Source organism: Entelurus aequoreus, linkage group LG01 (genome assembly GCF_033978785.1).
Source record: "Entelurus aequoreus isolate RoL-2023_Sb linkage group LG01, RoL_Eaeq_v1.1, whole genome shotgun sequence".
Classification (NCBI taxonomy): domain Eukaryota; kingdom Metazoa; phylum Chordata; class Actinopteri; order Syngnathiformes; family Syngnathidae; genus Entelurus; species Entelurus aequoreus.
Window position 1 is genome coordinate 86,412,461 of NC_084731.1, and position 24,220 is coordinate 86,436,680.

At 40.1% G+C, this 24,220-nt stretch overlaps 1 protein-coding gene across 1 annotated transcript in view; it reads right to left on the minus strand.

The window, feature by feature from the left end:
* The window catches only part of mrpl39 (mitochondrial ribosomal protein L39), a 350,047-nt gene that overhangs the window by 19,505 nt on the left and 306,322 nt on the right, over positions 1-24,220 (minus strand). The gene's annotated exons all lie outside the window — the stretch shown is intronic.

The window sequence follows — 24,220 nt, forward strand, 5'->3', positions numbered from 1 at the left end:
CTCTTTGATGAAATAACATTGGAGGAATTGTCAAAATGTGTAAATGGGACAAAACAAACAACATGTTTACTTGACCCAATTCCTGGGAAACTTATCAAGGAGCTTTTTGTATTACTAGGTCCATCAGTGTTAAATATTATAAACGTATCACTTTCCTCTGGCACTGTTCCCCTAGCATTCAAAAAAGCGGTTATTCATCCTCTACTCAAAAGACCTAACCTCGATCCGGATCTCCTGGTAAACTACCGGCCGGTGTCCCACCTTCCGTTTATCTCGAAAATCCTCGAAAAAATTGTAGCACAGCAGCTAAATGAACACTTAGCGTCTAACAATCTCTGTGAACCTTTTCAATCCGGTTTCAGGGCAAATCACTCTACGGAGACAGCCCTCGCAAAAATGACTAATGATCTATTGCTAACGATGGATTCTGATGCTTCATCTATGTTGCTGCTTCTTGATCTTAGCGCCTCTTTTGATACTGTTGATCATAGTATTTTATTAGAGCGTATCAAAACACGTATTGGGATGACAGACTTAGCCTTGTCTTGGTTTAACTCTTATCTTACTGACAGGATGCAGTGTGTCTCCCATAACAATGTGACCTCGGACTATGTTAAGGTAACGTGCGGAGTTCCCCAGGGTTCGGTTCTTGGCCCTGCACTCTTTAGTATTTACATGCTGCCGCTAGGTGACATCATACGCAAATACGGTGTTAGCTTTCACTGTTATGCTGATGACACCCAACTCTACATGCCCCTAAAGCTGACCAACACGCCGGATTGTAGTCAGTTGGAGGCGTGTCTTAATGAAATTAAACAATGGATGTCCGCTAACTTTTTGCAACTCAACGCTAAGAAAACGGAAATGCTGATTATCGGTCCTGCTCAACACCGACATCTATTTAATAATACCACCTTAACATTTGACAACCAAACAATTACACAAGGCGACTCGGTAAAGAATCTGGGTATTATCTTCGACCCAACTCTCTCGTTTGAGTCACACATTAAGAGTGTTACTAAAACGGCCTTCTTTCATCTCCGTAATATCGCTAAAATTCGTCCCATTTTGTCCACAAGCGATGCTGAGATCATTATCCATGCGTTCGTTACGTCTCGTCTCGATTACTGTAACGTTTTATTTTCGGGCCTCCCTATTTCTAGCATTAAAAGATTACAGATGGTACAAAATGCGGCTGCTAGACTTTTGACAAAAACAAGAAAGTTTGATCATATTACGCCTATACTGGCCCACTTGCACTGGCTTCCTGTGCACCTAAGATGCGACTTCAAGGTTTTACTACTTACGTATAAAATACTACACGGTCAAGCTCCTGCCTATCTTGACGATTGTATTGTACCATATGTCCCGGCAAGAAATCTGCGTTCAAAGAACTCCGGCTTATTAGAGATTCCCAGAGCCCAAAAAAAGTCTGCGGGCTATAGAGCGTTTTCTATTCGGGCTCCAGTACTATGGAATGCCCTCCCGGTAAAAGTTAGAGATGCTACCTCAGTAGAAGCATTTAAGTCCCATCTTAAAACTCATTTGTATACTCTAGCCTTTAAATAGACTCCATTTTTAGACCAGTTGATCTGCCGTTTCTTTTCTTTTCTTTTCTACTCTGCTCCCAACCCGGGGTGGACCGCTAGCCTGTCCATCAGATGGGGACATCTCTACGCTGCTGACCCGTCTCCACTCGGGATGGTTCCTGCTGGCCCCACTATGGGCTGGACTTTCGCTGATGTGTTGGACTTTCACAATATTATGTCAGACCCACTCGACATCCATTGCTTTCGGTCTCCCCTAGAGGGGGGGGGGGGGGGTTACCCACATATGCGGTCCTCTCCAACGTTTCTCATAGTCATTCACATTGACGTCCCACTGGGGTGAGTTTTCTTTGCCCGTATGTGGGCTCTGTACCGAGGATGTCGTTGTGGCTTGTACAGCCCTTTGAGACACTAGTGATTTAGGGCTATATAAATAAACATTGATTGATTGATTGATTGAACGTAACATATTATGGTAAGAGTCATTCAAATAACTATAACATATAGAACATGCTATACGTTTACCAAACAATCTGTCACTCATAATCGCTAAATCCCATGAAATCTTATACGTCTAGTCTCTTACGTGAATGAGCTAAATAATATTATTTGATATTTTACGGTAATGTGTTAATAATTTCACACATAAGTCGCTCCTGAGTATAAGTCGCACCCCCGGCCAAACTATGAAAAAAACTGCGACTTATAGTCCGAAAAATACGGTACATAAGATGTGTGATTGTAAATAATGTTTATGACATTCATCCTTAATAAAATTATCTTCAAGAAAAAAGTACCTTTTTAATTTAAAAAAAAGCCTTTTACCCAAAAATGCGTCACACATTGAAAAACAACCCAAAAATGCTTCATAGTTTTGAAAACCCAGAAATTGAGTTAAAATAATACCCTTATAACCCAAAAAATGGATTGCTCTTCATAGAAATAACTCAAAGATTTACCCCAACACTCGCAACTCATAAATTGGGTTATCAAAATAACCCAGCATTTTTAAGTGTGCACGATGCCCCCTTCACATTTCTGACTGCCCCCTCATATGTACTTGTCTAGAATCGGCTCTGGTACACACAAACTAACACTAATAGTATACACTCTGGTCTGACCAACTGTTTAAGACGATAGAAGGGGACTTCGAACAGAAAGTGAAAGGTGGACCACAACTACTACTCAGTGGCTTAGTGGTTAGAGCAGGGGTCACCAACCTTTTTGAAACCAAGAGCTACTTCTTGGGTACTGATTAATGCGAAAGGCTACCAGTTTGATACACACTTAAATAAAATGCCAGAAATAGCCAATTTGCTCAATTTACCTTTAACTCTATGTTATTATTAATAATTAATTATATTTATCTTTGTGGAAACACTGATCATCTTAATGATTTCTCACATTAAATATATATAGAAACAGATAAATATCAATATGCAACACTTTATTTTTATATTTTCTCTAAGTGCACATTTTTCAAATTGAACATTTTCAAATGATCACTTCTAAGACAGTCTTGTGAAATCACAATATCCCATTTTAACTAGCTAGCCACTAACATGTTTTTAACAAATCATGAATTACTTTGCACCATGTTTGTACAAATAATAACTCATGTAAAATTAAAAAAATAATTTATGGAACATCATTAGTAATTTTTCTCGATTAAGATTAATTTTAGAATTTTGATGACATGTTTTAAATAGGTTAAAATCCAATCTGCACTTTGTTAGAATATATAACAAATTGGACCAAGCTATATTTCTAACAAAGACAAATCATTATTTCTTCTAGGTTTTCCAGAACAAAATTTTTAAAAGAAATTCAAAAGACTTTGAAATAAGATTTAAATTTGATTCTACAGATTTTGTAGATTTTTTTTTTTTCTTAGTTTCCTTTCCTAATAGAAGAAGCAAAGTAAAAAAAATAAATGAATGTATTTAAACAAGTGAAGACCAAGTCTTTAAAATATTTTCTTGGATTTTCAAATTCTATTTGAGTTTTGTCTCTCTTAGAATTAAAAATGTCAAGCAAAGCGAGACCAGCTTGCTAGTTGTGGGGAGGCGGGGCCGGCGGACTGACGGCGCCCGCTCCAAGATGGCGGCGAGGAGGCGTGGACGAGCGAGCGGCAAGGTGAGGCGCGCTGGGAGCGACGCCGCCATCAGCATAAGGTGCGTGGAGCGCACAGCTGTGGACAGTGCAATCACCCTCTCGGACCGTATAAAAGGGTGAGAGGCGTGAACATCAAGGGAGGAGACGGAGAAAGACGGAGAAAGACGGAGAAAGACGGCGGACGGGAGGAAACCATCCTCTGCTGCCACGCAAACGATGGCGACGTGCTGCTGAAAAGCAGACGGCGGACGGGAGGAAACCATTCGGTGCTCACGTGAGAAAAAAGGCAGCTGCTGAAAAGCACGCAAAAGACTGATTGAAATAATAAAGAAGTCTACACCGTCTCATGACAATGTCTTCCCTGGGTGGTCCTGAGAACCCGCACGACAGTTAGGAGTGTCACACTAGTAAATAAATACAATTTAAAAAATAGAGGCAGCTCACTGGTAAGTGCTGCTATTGGAGCTATTTTTAGAACAGGCCAGCGGGCGACTCATCTGGTCCTTACAGGCGACCTGGTGCCCGCGGGCACCGTGTTGGTGACTCCTGGGTTAGAGTGTCCGCCCTGAGATCAGTAGGTCGTGAGTCATACCAAAGACTATAAAAATGGGACCCATTATCTCCCTGCTTGGCACTCAGCATCAAGGGTTGGAATTGGGGGTTAAATCACCAAAATTATTCCCGGGCGCGGCCACCGCTGCTGCTCACTGCTCCCCTCACCTCCGAGGGGGTGGAACAAGGGGATGGGTCAAATGCAGAGGACAAATTTCACCACACCTAGTGTGTATGTGACAATCATTGGTACTTTAACTTTCACTTTTAACAATACCGCTGCCTAAATCATTTACCGTTAATCGTCTTCAGACACTCCCCGCTTGATTAAATTTCCTGCATGGGAAATCTGACCGATATATATAGAGGCTAAGTCTAGGTCAAAAGGAAATAGAAAAAAGAAACATTAAAAGGAAGGAAAGGAAAAGGTTTCTGAGTGCACTTTGTGGGCGAAAAATGGTCAGAACGAAGTCAAACTTTCTGCTACAGAATATAGGTCATAAAAACACATTCCAGTCTCAGCAGACTCATATGGTGTGTAAATGTTGCTGTTGGATGGAATACCAGGGGAAACAAAAGGAAACAAAGTGGGCCAGAAGATGGATCATATGGTAAACATCAATTCATCCATTTTTTTTAAACTGATTATCCCCAGTGGGTTTACTGAGCTATTATCCCTGCTGACCTCAGGCGAGAGGCGGGGTACACCCCGGACTGGTCACATTCAGACAACATTTCACACCCATGGGGTCAGAGTCTCCGTAACATGCGTGTTTCGGGGGATGTGGGAGGAAGTACCCACTGAAAAGCCACACAAGCACCGGAGAAATTTCGAACTCCACACAGAAATGTTGCAGATCTCGTGACTGTACAACCCTGTGCTGCGCCAAGACGGTAACCATCACAATTGTTAGCTCGTTTCCTTTGGCAACTACGCAGACTTTGCTCGAGAACTTTGCTCTTGAGATGTTCCCTCTGAGTAAACGGAGCCGATTGCTTCGTTTAACAACCTTTCCCTCGCTTACTTCCATGGAGTCTCGGCATGCGTTCAAGAGCGTACAGCTGTTGTTAGATGATGACAGGTGTGGACCGTATTGGAGACGGACGCATTTGTCCCACATTAAAATCATACCATGAAGCGGGCGATGTGAAGGGAACGTTGTCACAACTTGTTTACAGTGTTTGTGTTACGGTACAGGGAGAAGAAGACGGCGCAGAAGGCAGGGACGTAGTTTTAGCTCTATTTATTATATTTACAAAAGTATGGAGTGTGAAACTAATCCAAAAGGTGTATGGTGTGCGACTATGTGTAGCGAATATCTGATGAGTGTTACCGGAAGTGTTGAGAGAGGTACGGAAGTCCGAGGGGGCAAGGCAAGCTCGGAGGTCCGTGGGCGGGCGTGAGGTCAAGGGCAGGGGCGAGGCGTCATAGTCTGTGTCCAGGCGGGAGGTCGAGATCCAAGAGGCAGCCAGGGAACCAGGGGGGATAGTGGGAGGCGAGACACACAGCTCGTGACGCGGGAACGAAGGAATGCTTCTGGGAGACGACAAGGGACACGAGACAAATGAACACGGAGGGGGAGAAACACAGAGATAGTGTGCATAGAGTTGGAGAAATTCGGCTTACTGTACTGGAACAGGTTTGCTACGTTCGGGCCTGGAACGCAGGTTTGAACTAGCTTAAGAAGCCCAGGGAGCTCATCAGCGGCAGGTGTGCTGATTGGCGATTTAATGCAGCCGCTTGCTGCAGCCGGAGTGGCGCACAGCACACAGATGAATGCGCACTGGAGTGACCGTTTGTAACAACGGCGTTATATACTAAGGGTGAGTAATCTAATTAACTACTTTTAGGTCCGTTAGCAATTGCTTGATGTAACGTGGCCCGCTACTTTTGATGTGGTTTTGTGTCGACAACAAGACAGCGTCATGGGTGCAGCAAGTTCAACACAGGAAATGTATTAAAGTTAAAGTTAAAGTACCGGTGATTGTCACACACACACTAGGTGTGGTGAAATTTGTCCTCTGCATTTGACCCATCCCCTTGGTCACCCCCTGGGAGGTGAGGGGAGCAGTGGGCAGCAGCGTTGCCGCGCCCGGGAATCATTTTTGGTGATTTAACCCCCAATTCCAACCCTTGATGCTGAGTGCCAAGCAGGGAGGGAGGTAATGGTTCCCATTTTTATAGTCTTTGGTATGACTCGGTCGGGGTTTGAACTCACAACCTACCGATCTCAGGGCAGACACTCTAACACAGTGGTTCTTAACCTTGTTGGAGGTACCAAACCCCACCAGTTTCATATGCGCATTCACCGAACCCTTCTTTAGTGAAAAATACAATTGTGACATGCGTCTGTCGCAGGGTTCTTGTCAGGACCGATAGACGGGGGCCAGGCGGGTTGCCAAGGTTACAATGTTTTATTTTCAATATTACAAAGTCTTTTTCCGTCTGCACTTCTCTCCCAAAGTCTTTCCTCTTTCCTTTTCTGGCTTTTCAGCTCCCCCTCCTGCGGTCACCAACGCTGCTAATAAAGAGACGGGTGATTAGATAACGCGTTCCAGCTGAGATATCCACTCACCTGGCATCTGCTTCACAGCCGGCTCCTGCACATGCCCCGCCCGCAGGTAACGCGTGGACCACGCCCCTTTCACACAAAAAAAAAAAATTTCAAATTCAACACAAATTTATATGTTTTTGGTAACACTTTAGTATGGGGAACATATTCTAAGTAACAAAGACTTAATTTAGAGTTATTTGGACACTAGGGGAACATATTCTAAGTAATAAAGACTTAATTTAGAGTTATTTGGTTAGGGTTAGGGTCAGAGTTAGAGGGTTAGGGTTATAATAAGGCCATGCCGAATAAGGCATTAATAAGTACTTAATAATGACTAGTTAAGAGCCAATATGTTACTAATTTGCATGTTAATAAGCAACTAATTAATGGTGAATATGTTCCCCATACTAAAGTGTTACCATGTTTTTTTACTGGTGCACAAAATGAACCGTGCATGAACATCACCTTGTTCAAACAACAAAACCAACACAGTGCATAAACTCACAACAAATTACACACCTGCAAATCAGTCAGCTGTTGCCGTACCCGTAATACGCCGATAGGGAGAAGTTTGTATTTACACGATGAGTCGGGTGTGTTTTGACCTCCGCCGAACCCCTGAGGCCGACTCATCCAACCCCTAGGGTTCGATCGAACCCAGGTTAAGAACCACTGCTCTAACCACTAGGTCACTGAGTAGGTAAGATTTTTTACCCGTGAAAGCAGCACCGCACTAAAATGAACGAGATGCTTTAGTTTTTTTTTTGTTTTGTTTTGTTTTGTTTTTTTTCTTTTTTTTTTTTTTTCTTTTTTTTTTTTTATGTCCTGCCCAGCTTCTCGGGCAAATCATATAGCAGATGTAGACGCCCATATCGGCTGTTCAGATTTACTTTACAAAAGAGAAGTGTAGGATACTTCTCTTGTTGCCTTACTTGTATTTTGACTTTATTAAATGTATTTATATTATCATTTGGTGCAGCCGGGCCGGAGCAGGAGGGGATAGAAAGAGAGAAAAAGGAAGACAGAGGGGGGAATTGTGGGGACAAGAGGGGGATTAGACAGAGAGACAAAAACAACAACAGCAAACACAACAACAACAACAACAACAACAGAGCAACATCAGCAAATACGACATGTACAAATATGATGGTAAAAGTAATAGCAAATAAGCAGTTAGCGGAAATTTAAAAAAAAATACAGAACTGAGCATTATTACACTAAAAATGGAGCAATATGAATACCAATAGAAATAGTGCTATTGATAATAAACAATACCAGTACTTTACCTTTATTATCAACAATACAATTGTTCAAATGCAACAATACATATACGTAATGATAACTTGAGATACGAAAGAATGCAGAAAAATGGAGGGGAAGAAAGAGAAGCAACCTTAACCTTGTAGATTGTTATAGTAACAATAGGTTAAGCTTTGTCAGTGTGCCATGTGTTGTACCCAGTTTACCCTAGGGCAACAACGTTAATGTATGTTTGATGAAACGTGATTATGTGCATGAGTGTATGTGTGCATATGTACTTGAATATGTACAGTATGTGTATGTGTGCTTGTACAGTGAATGTATATGTACAGTATGTGTATAACGAGATGCTTTAGAATCGAGTAGTTTTCAACTGCTGATCTAATTTAAATGTGATATTTGACTCTTCCGGTGGTTGCGCTGCTGCGCTGGCAGGCCGACCCGCTGCCCTCAGGCGGTGACCTCCATCTTCAGCATGTTTTTGTCCACTTTCGGCGATTAGTCCGTGACCGCAGAGATATAGGCCCTCTCTGTTTGTGGAGTTCATTTTTTTTCTTTTTTTTACGGCTGTGTGTCAGTATGTCAGTGTGTCAGAGTGCACGAGGGGCCACTTCTATTCGGATGAGTCCATGACACAGTTGGACAACGGGGCTGGCAACTTCCTGCCATCAATCTTTGGACAAGCGCAGATAAAATCATGTTTGCAGAAGGCCACTGAGGGCGCCTGGTCAAGGTTTCAAGTGCACTCGCTAGCCCGCACTCTACTGTACTCAGCCAGACAGCAGGAAGTTGACTTTTGGCCTTGAGGTCATTGCCCATGAGACCCAGACTCAGCTCAACAACAGGAAGTGTGCCTACTTCCTCAGCTAAATCAGGCCAAGAGATGCTCGTGCTTCACTCTGTCCTACAGAGCCTGCGATTCGTTTTTGGCACGGTTTCGCACACAAGTCACTCAGAGGCAGAGAGAAAATTCACATCTGTGTGCCGCTTTTTGAGGTTTCATATTTTTTGCCCGTAAAAAATGCCAAGAATGCTTAAATAAATACAACCAGAGCCTCACGGAGCTTTGCCAGAGATGACAAACCTCTAAGCTGGATCAACTTTTGACCTGCGAGTCCACTAACCTTCCGAGGAGTCCATAATAGGAACTCCCTCTTACAGCACAATAAACAGGCGGTGGACACGCTGATAGACAGGAGCAGATAGGCTGACCCCGCTCGAGGCAACGCTTTGTAGCATCCTTATCTGATGCTTACCAAAGTCATAGTGAAATGTTCATTCTGCAATTCGTCTCGGGCAGGGATGTTCAGAGCGTGGCCCGCTGGCCAAATTTGGCCTGTCGTGCCTTTTTATTTGGCTACCAATGTAATACATAAGAACTGCACAATCTTTGATGGTATGTCCGCCAGACTACACTGTAAAAAAAAAAACATCAGTAGATTTCAGTCTAAAAACCTGGCAGCTCAGTCGCCCAAAATTTACCGTAAAATCATCAGTGGTACCATATTCACATTTACAGTAATGTACCGTAAAAACAGGGAATGTAGATTATACGGTAAAAAAGAAAAGTAGCAGCTCAGTCGCCAGAATTTTGTGGTTAAAAAGAACAGCGGTACAGTTTTTCCATTTACAATAATGTACCGTAACAAAATGGCCATAGGATTTACGGCAAGAAACGTGCAGCTCAGTCAATAGAACAGGGGTGTCAAACTCAAATACAGAGTGGGCCAAAATTTAAAACTGAACAAAGCCGCGGGCCAAGGTTGAACAAATCAACCTTTTAATAGGGACCAAAACAAGTTTTGCATTGAATATTGAACAAGCAAGGCTTATATAACTTTATAGTGACATGCAAAATCGAGTTTCCAATAATATTTATAATAATTAAAAAATACCAATGGCATATCAAATACAATTTAAATACAAATTGAATGCCTCTTTTCTATTTGCAGCCTTCTGAGGTAAATATCAACATTAACTTTTTCCACAGGCTAATAAATTTGAAAACAAAATAACAATGAATAAACCAACCGTTCAGGACTTTAAAGTGCTCAGTTTGCAACACACTGATCTAATATAAATAAATAAATGGGTTATACTTGTATAGCGCTTTTCTACCTTCAAGGTACTTAAAGCGCTTTGACAGTATTTCCACATTTACCCATTCACACACACATTCACACACTGATGGCGGGAGCTGCCATGCAAGGCGCTAACCAACAGCCATCAGAGGCAAAGGGTGAAGTGTCTTGCCCAAGGACACAACGGACGTGACTAGGAAGGTAGAAGGTGGGAATTAATAATAATAATCTAATGTGTCTAAGCCAGATACCTGCCATCTTTTCTTGGATGCTAGTTCATTAATGTCGGGGCTCAGGCTTTGAGCTGAGGCAACCTTCATTATCGAACGAAGGTGTTCATCAGTCATTATATCTCGTAGTCCACCCGGACCACAGTCTTGGGGGCGTGCCTTAAAGGCACTGCCTTTAACGTCCTTTACGAGCTGTCGTCACGTCCGCTTTTCATCCATTCTAACAACGTGCTGGCCCAGTCACAAGATATGTGCGGCTTCTGTACGCACACACACGTGAATGCAACGCATACTTGATCAACAGCGATACAGGTTACACTGAGGGCGGCCGTATAAACAACTTTATTACACACACACACACACACACACACACCTTGTAGCGTCCCGGAAGAGTTAGTGCTGCAAAGGATTCTGGGTATTTGTTCTGTTGTGTTTATGTTGGGTTACGGTGTGGATGTTCTCCCGAAATGTGTTTGTCATTCTTGTTTGGTGTGGGTTCACAGTGTGGTGTATATTTCTAACAGTGTTAAAGTTGTTTATACGGCCACCCTCAGTGTAACCTGCAGAAGCCGCACATATTATGTGACTGGGCCAGCACTCGTTGGACTGGATGAAAAGCGGACGTGACGATTTTCGGGAGGGGCACTGAAATTTGGGAGTCTCCCGGGAGGGTTGGCAAGTATGAGAATTAGCGGTGAATGCGGTGTAACTGCGGCACCGCCACTGTGTATAATCGGCGGGCCAGCTCTAGTGTTAATTTGCTATCGCCTCCAGGGCCAAGTGAAATTACATGGCGGGTCAATTTTGGCCCGCGAGCCAGAGTTTGACACCCATGTTAAGTGAATTATATATTTTTAGGAAAGTGAATTATATTTTATATAGCGCTTTTCTCGAGTGACTCAAAGCGTTTCACATAGTGAAACCCATTATCTAAGTTACATTTAAACCTGTGTGGGTGGCACTGGGAGCAGGTGGGTGAAGTGTCTTGCCCAAGGACACAACGGCAGTGATTAGGATGGAGGAAGCGGGGATCCAACCTGAAACCCTCAAGTTGCTGGCACGGCCGCTCTACCAACCAAGCCACGACGCCCCTATTTTAACGTAAAAACAGTGGTACAGTTTTTCAATTTGCAGCAATTTGGTGTAAAATACACTGCGAATATTCTGGTGAATGAGCTGCCAGTTTGTTTTCATCGTAAAATCAATATTTTTTTTATGTTTACAGGCTAACTACCGGTAGTTACATTTGAATTTAAGAAGTTTTTCCAACTTTTAAAAATGTCCGTTGTTACGGTTGTACAGGGGAAGGGACAGGGACGTCGTTTAACTCTTTTTATTTATATATATATGTATAATATATATATGTGTATATATATAAATAAGAAAATAATATTAATAAACAAGGGAAGGGAGTGTGACGAAACCAAAAGTGTATGGTGTGCGATTATGTGTAGGAACTAACTGCTGAGTGTTACTGGGAGTGTTGAGCTAGAGGCTGAAGTTCAAGAGGGGCAAGGCTTCCTCGGAGGTCCGTGAGCAGACGTGAGGTCGAGGGGAGGAGAGAGGCGTCAAAGTCCGTGTCCAGGCGAAAGGTCGAGATCCAAGAGGCAGCCAGGGAAGCAGAGGCTCGTAACGCGGGAGCGGAGAAACACAGAGAGAGAAAGAGTGCATAGAGGTTGCTAGGTTCGGCTTACTGTACAGGACAGGTCGTTACGTTCTGGCACAGAATGCAGGCTTGCACTGGCTTAAGAAGGCAGATCCTCTCTTCAGCGACAGTTGTGTTGATTGCTGATGATTGAATGCAGCTGCTTGCTGCCGCCGGAATGGCGCGCTCTTGGAGGTGCGCCCTGGTTGTGACATTCCGTCTTAGTTATCGTCAATAGCAGGGGTCCCCAAACTTTTTGACTCGGGGGCCGCATTGGATTAAAATAATTTATATATATATATATATAATATATATATATATATATATATATATATATATATATATATATATATATATATATATATATATATATATATATATATATATATATATATATATATATACACACACATATATATATATATATATATATATATATATATATATATATATATATATATATATATATATATATATATATATATATATATATATATATATATATATATATATATATACACACACATATATATATATATATATATATATATATATATATATATATATATATGTGTGTGTATATATATATATGTGTGTGTATATATATATATATATATATATATATATATATATGTGTGTGTATATATATATATATATATATATATATATATATATATATATATATACATGTATATATGTATGTATATATATGTGTATATATACATATATATGTGTATATATATATATATATATATATATATATATGTATATATATATATATATATGTGTATATATATGTATATATATATACATACATGTATATATATACATTTATATATATACACATGTATATACATGTATATATATATACACATGTATATACATGTATATATATATACATATATACATGTATATATGTATGTATATATATGTGTATATATACATATATATATATATATATATATATATATATATATATATATATATATATATATATATATATATATATGTGTATATATACATATATATGTGTATATATATATATATATATATATATATATATATATATATATATATATATGTGTATATATATGTGTGTATATATATATATATATATATATATATATATATATATATATATATATTCCAAGCCCGATGATTTCACGTTATCGATGGGAAAATGCATTTTTAGACAATATGATTTGCCTGAGCGGCTAGGAGACACCAAGCGGTAGAAAATGTATTAGAAAGGACAGATTTTTAAAAATGCTAATTAAAAAATAAAAAATGTACCGGTAATTGTAATTTTTTTTTTTTTACTTAGGACTTCCCGCGGGCCGGATTTTGGACGCTGGCGGGCCGGATTCGGCCCGCGGGCAGTAGTTTGGGGACCCCTGGTCAATAGTGTTAATACTGACAGCATTTCTTTAGTTTCGTTTTAGTCATAGACTTTTGACAAAAATGTGTAGTTTGAGTCATGTTTTAGTCATCTGAATTTATTTAATTTTAGTCGATTAAAATGACTAACGTCTGCTGACTGAAATACAAAGTATGAAGGATAACGCATCTTTGAAGTTGATTGAAAAAAAATATTTTATGAAGGTTATTGCGGAGCATCTCAAAAAATAAATTCACAACAAGACTTGTTTTAGTCAGGGGAAAATAGGTCGTTGACGATAACTGAGACAAACATTTTTAGTTGACAAAATTAACACGGTTTTTGACGCTCTTTGAAAAAGGATAATCTTGGTAGCCATGCTACGCCCACGCCGTATAATTAAACCCTGGGCGCTTTGAAATGTAGCATCCCCCATATGTCTAATTTGTTTGGGTAAAGTTTAGACTTGGACAAACTTTATTGATCCACAAGGCAAATTGTTCAAATTGTTCGTTTGAAAGCGATCCGATGAAATACCTAGGAGGAACTGGTTACAGAACAACACATGGAAATGACGAACATCTGCAGAAAAGGACCGTTTTTAATGTTTTGAGATCAAAAATGAGCTGCAGAGTTACATGTTAACTGAATAAGGCACACAATTTATATTTATATATAGGGCGCTATGAGGCTAAATTCCTTACTCGTGGTAACGTTGCATGGTAAAAATATCTATTTGGCCCACAGACTATTGGCACATTTTTAATTTTGGTCCTTGGAGGCAAAAGGTTTGGGCACCCCTGGTCGGGGTACTGGCAGAGCGGGAACTCAATACTGACAGCTGCAGAGCATCAGAAGCCATTAAGGGGAGGTGAGGACAAACATAGCGCAGCCTCTGGGCGGTATCACTATTGATGCAGGGAGGGAAGAGGGCAAAAGACAAAGATAGGCTACAGAGAAAAGGACAGCTCACATTCATGACTTTTGCAGTTTTGGCCATTGAATCAATTTCTGGGAGCTTCAAAAGAAGGCAAAATCTGTTGAGGTCAGTAAATATTTTGAAGTCAGTTTGACGTCTGGATGAGTGAAACCACCCATCCGGCAGCGCAAGACCACCAAGACATTAAGTGGTTGAGCTCATTGGCACAACTATAAGAAAGGAAGCGAGGTTCCAGCAGAATTAGACCAAGGAATTTCTACATAGGAACATTTTTACAGATCTCTAAGGGCTGCTTAGCGTTAAACTGCAAAGTTCCGACTTGAAGTGAGGCAAGACAGGGAAGTCACGGTTGCATCCAAGACGAGGACATGCATACAGCTGCAACCGTACTTACACATCCCTGATCTAACGTTTGTGAGGACTTTGTTTTGGCACCCAATGCCGACTTCACCGCACGCGAAAGCAATCTGGGAGGAAGAACACTAACAGACGCCACGTTCAAAGTAACTTTCCTCAACAATCGTCCGGAATAGGTCCTGATCCAAAGCAACGCTCTAGCCCTGTCCCAGTCTCAACTCCTCTGTCAGCATTTGGACCCGACGTTGCAAATCATCCATCCTTGAAACCAGATCGAGCAACGGGCTTGTGTTTATTTGCACTCACAGATGGGTCTGGACACCCTCCCAGTTCAGACAGCTTTCCATCCGATCTGAAAGAGGCTGTTGAACCCGCGATCAGTTTTAAACAGAGTTCACAATGTTGCTCGAGCGCAAAGTGAAAGACAGAATAAACTTTTATATTGGCAAGCAAGGTGTAAACTTTGTGTGTCCCATTTTGGTCTTTAATTTGACTTATTTCTTATTATTAGCATACTCCTGAAGGGCCTCCGCCACACCTTAAACATAAGAACAATGCCCCAATTAATGAATGACTTAAAGGGGAATTACACTCTTTTTGGAATTTTGTCTCTCATTCACGTTCTTGTCTTAAATCGTAAGACAAGAACATATGTTCTTTTTTTATGCATTCTAACTCTTACATAAACTTAGACTTTGACTTCGACTTAGACTTCCTTTTTATTGTCATTAAAATTTGAACTTTACAGTACTTTTACAGTACAGATAAGAACAAAAAGGATAAAAGAGCAATAAGGTGCATATATAAATAAATAAATAGATTACTGTACAGATAAATATATTGCACTTTTGCATATGCATCCACGTTTATGGATGTATGTTATATTGTCTTTATATTCCAGTGAGTTAATCCATTTGGGGGGGGGGGGAATTGAGGGGATTATTATGATGTGTTCAAGAGTCTGATGGCCTGAGGGAAGAAGCTGTTACAGAACCTGGAGGTTCTGCTACGGAGGCTGCGGAACCTCTTTCTAGAGTCCAGCAGTGAAAACAGTTCTTGGTGGGGGTGGGAGGAGTCTCTCCAGATTTTCTGAGTCCTGGTCAGGCAGCGGCTTTTTGCGATCCAATGGATAAGAGGAAGAGGAGTCCTGATAATTTTTTCCGCCGTCCTCACCACTCTCTGCAGAGACTTCCAGTCTGAGGCACTGCAGGCTCCAGTCCAGACAGAGATGTAGTTAGACATTAGCGACAGTCAGCTAACAATGGAGCCAATGGAAGTCACTCTATTCCGCCAAGTGTCAGTGTCTTGGCTGAATGAGCAGGTATCGGACACCTTGGTCTCCTTGGATGCATCCTCGCTCATCCATGAGATGTTGGTGGGCTCCTGTCTCTGGCCATGCTCCCCCCACCCCAGCAGACGATGGCGGGGAACACCGCAGAGGCCACCACAGTGTATATGTTTTTGTTTTTTATTGTTGTTGTTTTACTTTTGTGGCTATGTGTAGAAGTGGCTGGTTGAATCAGCTCTGCTCTTTTTTAATGTATTTAATGTCCTTTGTGTTCTTTGATGTTTCCCCCTCTTACACACATGTTTATGTGTGCTATGGCTATGAGTTTTTTTTCCCTTGGCCTCAGTCTGGGCCCCCTCTCCAGGCGCCCAGGCTTAGACAGATTTTTTTTCTAACATTGTTTAGTTCAAGTTTCATTTAGTCAGACATTTAAACATTTGACAAATAAAGAGAATCCTTTTTTTTTAAATATACATATAGTCTGCAATGGAATAGGCAGAAGCTAAAGCTTATTACACCTATCCCAGTGTATTTACAAAACAAAGAAATGTCTTATGCATGTAGTTGTATATTTTTTGGGGGGTTTTTCATTAATTACAAAAATAAAATACAAAAATATATATACGAAAAAGCTCCATCATGTTAATTTACATTCTTAGCATCCATTCTCTACATATGTTTTTATAATTGATTTCTTCAGAATATTTTTTTATTTAATTAAAATTCTACTGTCTTTTAAATCTTGGTCCAACTTATTCCATACATTAACTTGCACAATGCTGGCCTAATCTTTACCCGAGTAGCACAGCCCTCTAACATTTACTACAAGCATGATAACTCATTTTATGCAAATCTTTCCAAATTAATTAAAACAAATTTACATAATTAGATCAAATGGGCATTCAGCAGGCATTTGCTATTGCTATTTGTCTATAAGACTGACATTGATTGAGAGATTTGAGTATTACAAGTAGAAAACAGTATGAATCCAGGCATGTTTTAAATCCCTGGGGACTTGTTTGTCATTTAGCTACTCTGTGTCTATTAAGTCAAAAAGGCCTTTAAATTAGGTAAGGCCTTTGAATTAGGTAATCCCCAAAGAGTTGAATAGTATGATTATAAATCTTTCAAGTTTCCCTTTACTGTACGTCACAGGTGTCAAACTCAAGGCCCGGGGGCCAAATCTGGCCGCCACATTATTTTTTGTGGCCCGCGAAAGCCTGGAAATAATACAGTATGCGTTAATAAAATGCTTAATAATTTCTTACTAAATATATTTGTTCTTTCCCTTTTCACATTTAAACTCATGTACTGCATGTAATTGCATAGCTTTTAAAATGCAATATTATCAAAATATTATATTATCATGTATGCCAAAAATATTTTTTGTTAAAATAAAGATAAATGCTGTACTTAAATATCTGCTTGACTCATGATTTCAAAACACATGATCAATCAAAATGTAGACTGTAAAATTGACAGTAGATTTTACGGTTAAATATCCGCCGACTGAGTTTTTTACCGTAAAACCTACTTTGGTACTGTTTTTTTCCATATACAGTAAGACACTTAAACATAAAAAAAAACAAAAATAACATTAAAACAACAAGATTTTACGGTAAAACAACAACAACCGGCAGCTCTGTTGCTTGAATTTTACCGCTAAAAACAGTAGTATTGTTTTTCCATTGCATTCCATTTATTTTAAAAAATGTATGCTGTAAAAAAAAACCTACTGTAAAATTCTGGTGACTGAGCTGCCAGTTTTTTAAGTAAAATGTTTATCTTTTTTTTGCAGCTTATGTAAAAAAATATATTGTCAATGTATTTCATATATACATGTTCATTCATAATATTACCATAATTGCCAACACTCCCGATTTTTCCGGGAGACTCCCGAATTTCAGTGCCCCTCCCGAAAATCTCCAGTGGCAACCATTCTCCCGAATTTCTCCCGATTTTCACCCGGACAACAATATTAAGGGCGTGCCGTGATGGCACTGCCTCTAGCGTCCTCTACAACCTGTCGACGCGTCCGCTTTTTCACCATACAAACAGCGTGCCGGTCAAGTCACATGTCGTATGCGGCTTCCGCATACACACGAAAGTGACTGCAAGACATACTTGATCAACAGCCATACAGGTCACACTGAGGGTCGTCGTATAAACAACTTTAACACCGTTACAAATATGCGCCACACTGTGAACCCACACCAAACAAGAATGACGAACACATTTCGGGAGAACACCCGCACCGTAACACAACATAAACACAACAGAACAAACACCCAGAATCCCTTGCATCCCTAACTCTTCCGGGCTGCAATATACACCCCCGCTACCACCAAACCCCACCCCCCCCAAGACCGCCTACCTCAACCCCTCCCCCACACCTCAACACCCCCCCGCCCCCGCCCCCCCAATCTCCCGAATTCGAAGGTCTCAAGGTTGGCAAGTATGATATTACTCATTGTTAGAAGCGGCCCTCTGAGGGCAACTGTAGCTGCGATGTGGCCCTCAATGAAAACGAGTTTGACACCCCTGCTGTACGTCATAGTGTAAAGTAGGGATGACCTGATTCATGTGGGATTATTATTAGTGGATAATGATAATACATCATTATTCTAGTTATTAGTATCATTATCATATATTGGGGGTTTGTATTCCGCTGTCTTTAGAAACGAGTGACCCCTCTGTTTTGAACTTTAATCAAGGTTCCTTGAATGCACCATGGTTATGTGCAAGGACATGCAAAAGTAAAACTAAAACATAACATTGTCTGATGCTGCCACGACTAGAATTATAATATTTGTACCTTTTCTTATACAACCTTATCCATGTCGGTGGTGTGTGAATGCATAAAAGTGAGCTTTGATGGCCTTGTGACGTCTGTGTTGAGTGAACATTTGGCATTTTTCCTTGTTGCTTGCTATGGTTGGTTCTATGTCTGTTCGGTCCCGTGATGCCAGGCTACAGATTATCTCCAGATGTCTAATTGGAGAGAAGCATAAGCAGTGGGTCCGGGGTGAGCTGAATCACATGAAACATGCATCACATGAAAGGCTCGCACGAACACACATGCTCGCTCTCAGGCGGTCTTCATTTCATGATCAGAGAGACACAAGAGGAGTCCAGGAACTATCGAGTAATCTTGCAATAATAATGACGTCTTAAAGGCAAGCATGATGTCAACTCTATCTCCAGTAATTAGAACTAATGATCAAAAACTTAGCAGTCTGCCGGAAAACTACCATAAGTGGTCCCATCCCATAGTCATTAGTGCAACAACCATGCAACACATCGATCCACCAATCAAACATTACCATTCATGAGGGACGTAACGATTACGATGTCAAATTCCCGATGGTTAGCATTGCCGGATCAAATATTGAATATCGTAAAACCGTGATTGACTACCGCAGTTGATACTGCTCATTTCTCATCGCAAACGTCATACCCCAATCTAAACTTGTAAAAACACTTTGCTGTCTGAGCAACTAAGCACTTTCTTACATAATATCGGTGGTAAAAAAAAAACGTTGCATCAGGACTTCAGTACTTACCAGCCTTAGTTTGGTCACACCGACCTTTTTGTAGCTTGGCCTTTTCGATGTTATGTGCTCTTTTTGACTTAACTACAACAGTATCAGTATTCGCTTTGAGATCCAACAATTCGGCTACGTCCCACAGTAACGTTAACTTTGATAACGTCAGCGTGGCTCAGATAGCAGAGCCACCGTGCCAGCAACTTGAGGGTTCCAGGTTCGATTCCAGCTTCCGCCATCCGAGCCACTCACACCGGTGTAACAATGTCAATGAATGTTGGGCGGTGGTTGGAGGGGCCCTTGGCGCAAGTTGGCTTCAGTCAGTCTACCCCAAGGCAGTTGTGGGTAGCTTACCATCATCCATGTGTAAATGTGCAGTGAATGAATGATGGGTTCTCAGTTCTCTGTGAAGTGCTTTGAGTGAAAATAGAATATAAATCTAATCCATTATTATTATTAACAAGTAGGGACACATTAAGTTTGGTAACTTTGGAGTCTTTCTTCTTTCAATGGGGTTCCCCTTTGTATGTACAGTATATTCTGAAATAATAATAGAATAAGTATCGCAAAGGGTTACAAGAAGACTCTTCCCAAACAAGCAAAACATATGCCAGATTTAGTTTGTGGTTTCAGAGATTTACAGACCACCTCCCAGGGACCTTGATGACCCCCTTTTTCACTTTTCTATGAAATCAATATGGCCTAGAAAAAGCGGGTCGATATAAAGTCAGTGGATATTGGGAGTTGCATTAATAATACATGTGGAATCCAGAACTCACAATCATGTCATTATATCATATGATCACATTTATATCACATAAAACATGTCATTATTTACACCATCCATCCATCCATCAATCGCTTCTCAATTATAGCCCCCCTACTCTTTGCCGCGACTATAAATAGTATAATTTCTAAGTAAAATTCTTATAAGTACGCCTCTTAATAACATGGTATCCTTAAACAAAACAAAAAAAATATATAGATCAACTTACAACAAAAAATTCACCTTAGTAGTAGGGGTGCACAAAAAAAATCAATTCACATTCAACCGAGATTTTTATTAATCCCGATTATAAATCGATTCAAAATTTTCCAAAATCGATTAAAAAAAAAAAATCATTAATTTTTTATTAAGAATCGATTTTTTAAAAGATGTTTTTAGGCCATTTCCATGCAGGCAGAACAAGCTTTTCAAACCTCTAACCTGTTTTTAAAAAGTTTCATTAGAATTATTATACCGTAATAATACATTGCGAGAATCGGCTTGAATCAAGAATCGCGTTGAATTGAGAATCGATTCTGAATCGAATCGGATCATATCTGTCTATTACATGACCGCTTCTATGTTAGCTACCTCTCTTTGGTTATAATGTATAATTTCTGTTGGATCTACTCTCTATTTCAGGCTGCCCTTTTTTTTTTTTTGCCGCAGCTGTTACTTATACTGTAATATTGTACATAGTAATTGTTATATATTGTATATGTTATATAAAAATATAATAGAATATAATAATATATCAGTATATATTATATACTGTATATATAATATGTAAATACTACATATATGTTATATTTTATATTGCTACTATGATACATTTTTAGTCTACTTTATACCTGCATTATCCTTTCCAGCCTTACCATTTCCATCCTTTGTAACTGAGCTACTGTGTGGAACAATTTCCGTTGTGGATCAATAGTTTGTCTAAGTCTAAGTCTAAATCGCACCCCTATCTATTGACAGTTTTTAGTCTGTCACAGAAAACATTTATTCGTTATTATCTAAACTATATAAAAATATTTTAACCAACTTGAACCATTAGATACTGAAAAAATAAGAAAATATATACTCAATAAATAATTAAAAAATTCAAATTGATCAGCAAAATTAATTTGGGAGCACAATTTATAAAACACAGTAACTAACAAAATAAATATCATCAAAATGAGGAAGTCAGGATTATTTGCTACAATGAGCACGTTTTGTAGTGCACAGCTTTTTGGAAAATGGGTTTGAAGCATGATAGTGCATGATACTGATAAAGCATGTTCCCCGGAACCACCCCACTGTTTGAGCAGAACCGATTCGCACCATTATTGACGCACTGAAAGAGTTCCTTTGGTGCCATTGTAAAATACTGTAGAAAACAGGAGTGACAGCCATGTGGACTTTGAGGGGAAAAATGATGAAATAAAGCAAAGGAATGTGGGTAATGGGAGCAGGATGTTTTCTGACGGTTCAAGACCGACTCCTTGAGACAAATCCAGCCCAGCGAGATGAGAGGAGCGCCAGTGACACATCATCTGGAGCACGCTTTGGGTTCTGACTCTAATGTGTCGGAGGAGCAGATAAAAAATGACCTTGCAGATTTGGTGAAGAGTGGGTTGAAAAAAAAGCGCAAAAAAAAAAAGGGGTGTAAGACCAGACATTGCATATCACAGAATGTATCGTTCTTTTACTTGGATACGAATTAAGAGCATTCCTTTGATAAATGTGTTTAAAATGAGAATGTTTTTGTGGCACTTGACAGCATGGACATTTACTGGAATCCTACTTTTATTGACACCAGGTGGCGCTGCTAGTAGGCAGAGCTTAATTTTGGTTTGTGTATGTGAGCTTCCACAACTGCTACTACTACCAAGGGAATACACCATCATCATAGAACCTTGCAGGGCTTGGCCATTATACAGTAGGCCCCATTACGGTTTGCCTGACACATGAAACGTGACAAATTGGGGGGTGCACTATCCACTTCGACCGCCAGACGGCAGTCGAGTGTTGAATATCTTAAAATGTGTTGTGTGGCAATTCCAACTTTGACCACAGCGTCAGTTGCTATGTAGAGTGGCGCTTTCCCTCATTTTCAGCAGATTGCATTGCAATTGAGATCCACCCAAAATGCCTTTCCCTACTGTATGATCGGGATTGCTGATCAATGATCAGCTGCCAGCATTTTGAACTCGATCAAACATGGCGGAAATGTCAGAATCAACCTTTTCCCACCCCACCTTCGGTTGTAAGGTTGTGGTACTTCACAGGTAGTAAATAGAATTATCTTCTTTCGGCTTCAAGGTGGCAACTTGTCCAAGGTGTACGCCGCCTTCCACCTGAATGCAGCTGGGATAGGTTCCAGCCACCCCCACCACCCCGAGAGGGACAAGCGGCAGAAAAGGGATGGATGGATCTTGTTTCGGAGTTCTTAAAACGCATTTTTGTGACCAAAGGTTTTGTAAAGCACCAACTTGGCGAGTCTAAATAAAAGAAAACAAATGTGAGCAAAACCTAAAAGAATTAAAGGAGCCATATGTAGAAATTTCATGTCAAGTCATCATTAAATGGCCCTGATATGTCAAAAGGCATTAATAAATCATGTTATTTTCGAATACCTCTATAACTGAAAACAGTTGTTAAGCCGGGATGTGCTCATTTCAAAATTAGATTTACAGCCCCGAAATCTTGTTATTGTTTTCATTTCGATGCCCTGCCCTCCACCGTTTGACCAATTACAAAGTCCGTGAACGTGTCACATCCAGGTTGCCAGTTACCCTGCCACTGGTAAAGTTACTAAACATGTCAGACCTTAGTAAATCTGAAAGACGTTGTTACGATTCTCAACTAATTCATGACAAAGCCAGGAACAAAACAAAGGATTTGTATCGGGGATGCCTTTGAAAGATGGAGACGATTGAAGGTGGAGAAGATTTTTTCATCTGATGCCAAACTTGCTAATTTCCTCCTTCATAGGTAAGTCAGGCATTTACGTTTTCTAATTACTTGTAATAAATGGAAATGGACATTTGGTATGTCAACTATATTGTACAATACAGTCTATGATCTTGTCTAACAAAGCTAGTTTGTTGTGCAACGAATGATTAGCATGCTAGCCAGGTCAATGACACATCGACATATTGGCTAACGGGGGAAATACTGCATATGCCCGTTAGCCTGTAAGTCGATGTGTCATCCAACTGACAGGGCAAAATATATTTTCAACAAATACAACTTATGTGGATATGGGTAGTGTCAGTGCCTATTTCGTTCTCAAGATGCTGATAAGCTGAGAAAATGAGTTCCAACATTAGCACGGCTATCATGGCAATGTGAAACGTATGGAGATAGCCAAATCACATGATAAAATAATTCCTCATTCGTGTTTGCATATTGTGGACTACATGTACCAAGTTATATGGCAATCTGAAACGTTTGAAACAGTAGCCTACAGGCATACAATGGTAAAATGTCTCCACTTTAGTTTTGGGCGTACATTAGGCTGCTAAGCATGCTCTACTCTTTTTCACCAGTATAACCACTGCTATCGTTGATTGTAGTTTGTTTTAGTCTTTGTTTTCTGATAGTGCTGACAATAACCATATGATTGCCATTTGTTGTGATATTGTACGCAGGCATGACATACTTTTTCCTGAAATAGCCTGATTGCTGTGTAAAATGTGTTGGTTAGAGATTTGTTATTGACAAAACGCCTGTCTATTCAGCTATTATGGTCCCAGCACCTCAACTCCTAGTAAGAGGCAGTGGAAGTTTGAAGTTCCTTGGAGTAGTCCAGTCGATTAAACCTCAGTCAGGAAGAGAGGGAGAGGGGACTACAGAACTTCTGGCCATTTCTAGCCAGATTACTAAATATGGCTCCTTTTTAAGCTTTTACCAAAGGCAGCAATCATAAAAGAAGCTTTCAGCACATACACAACGTTGACATCTATAGTTATGT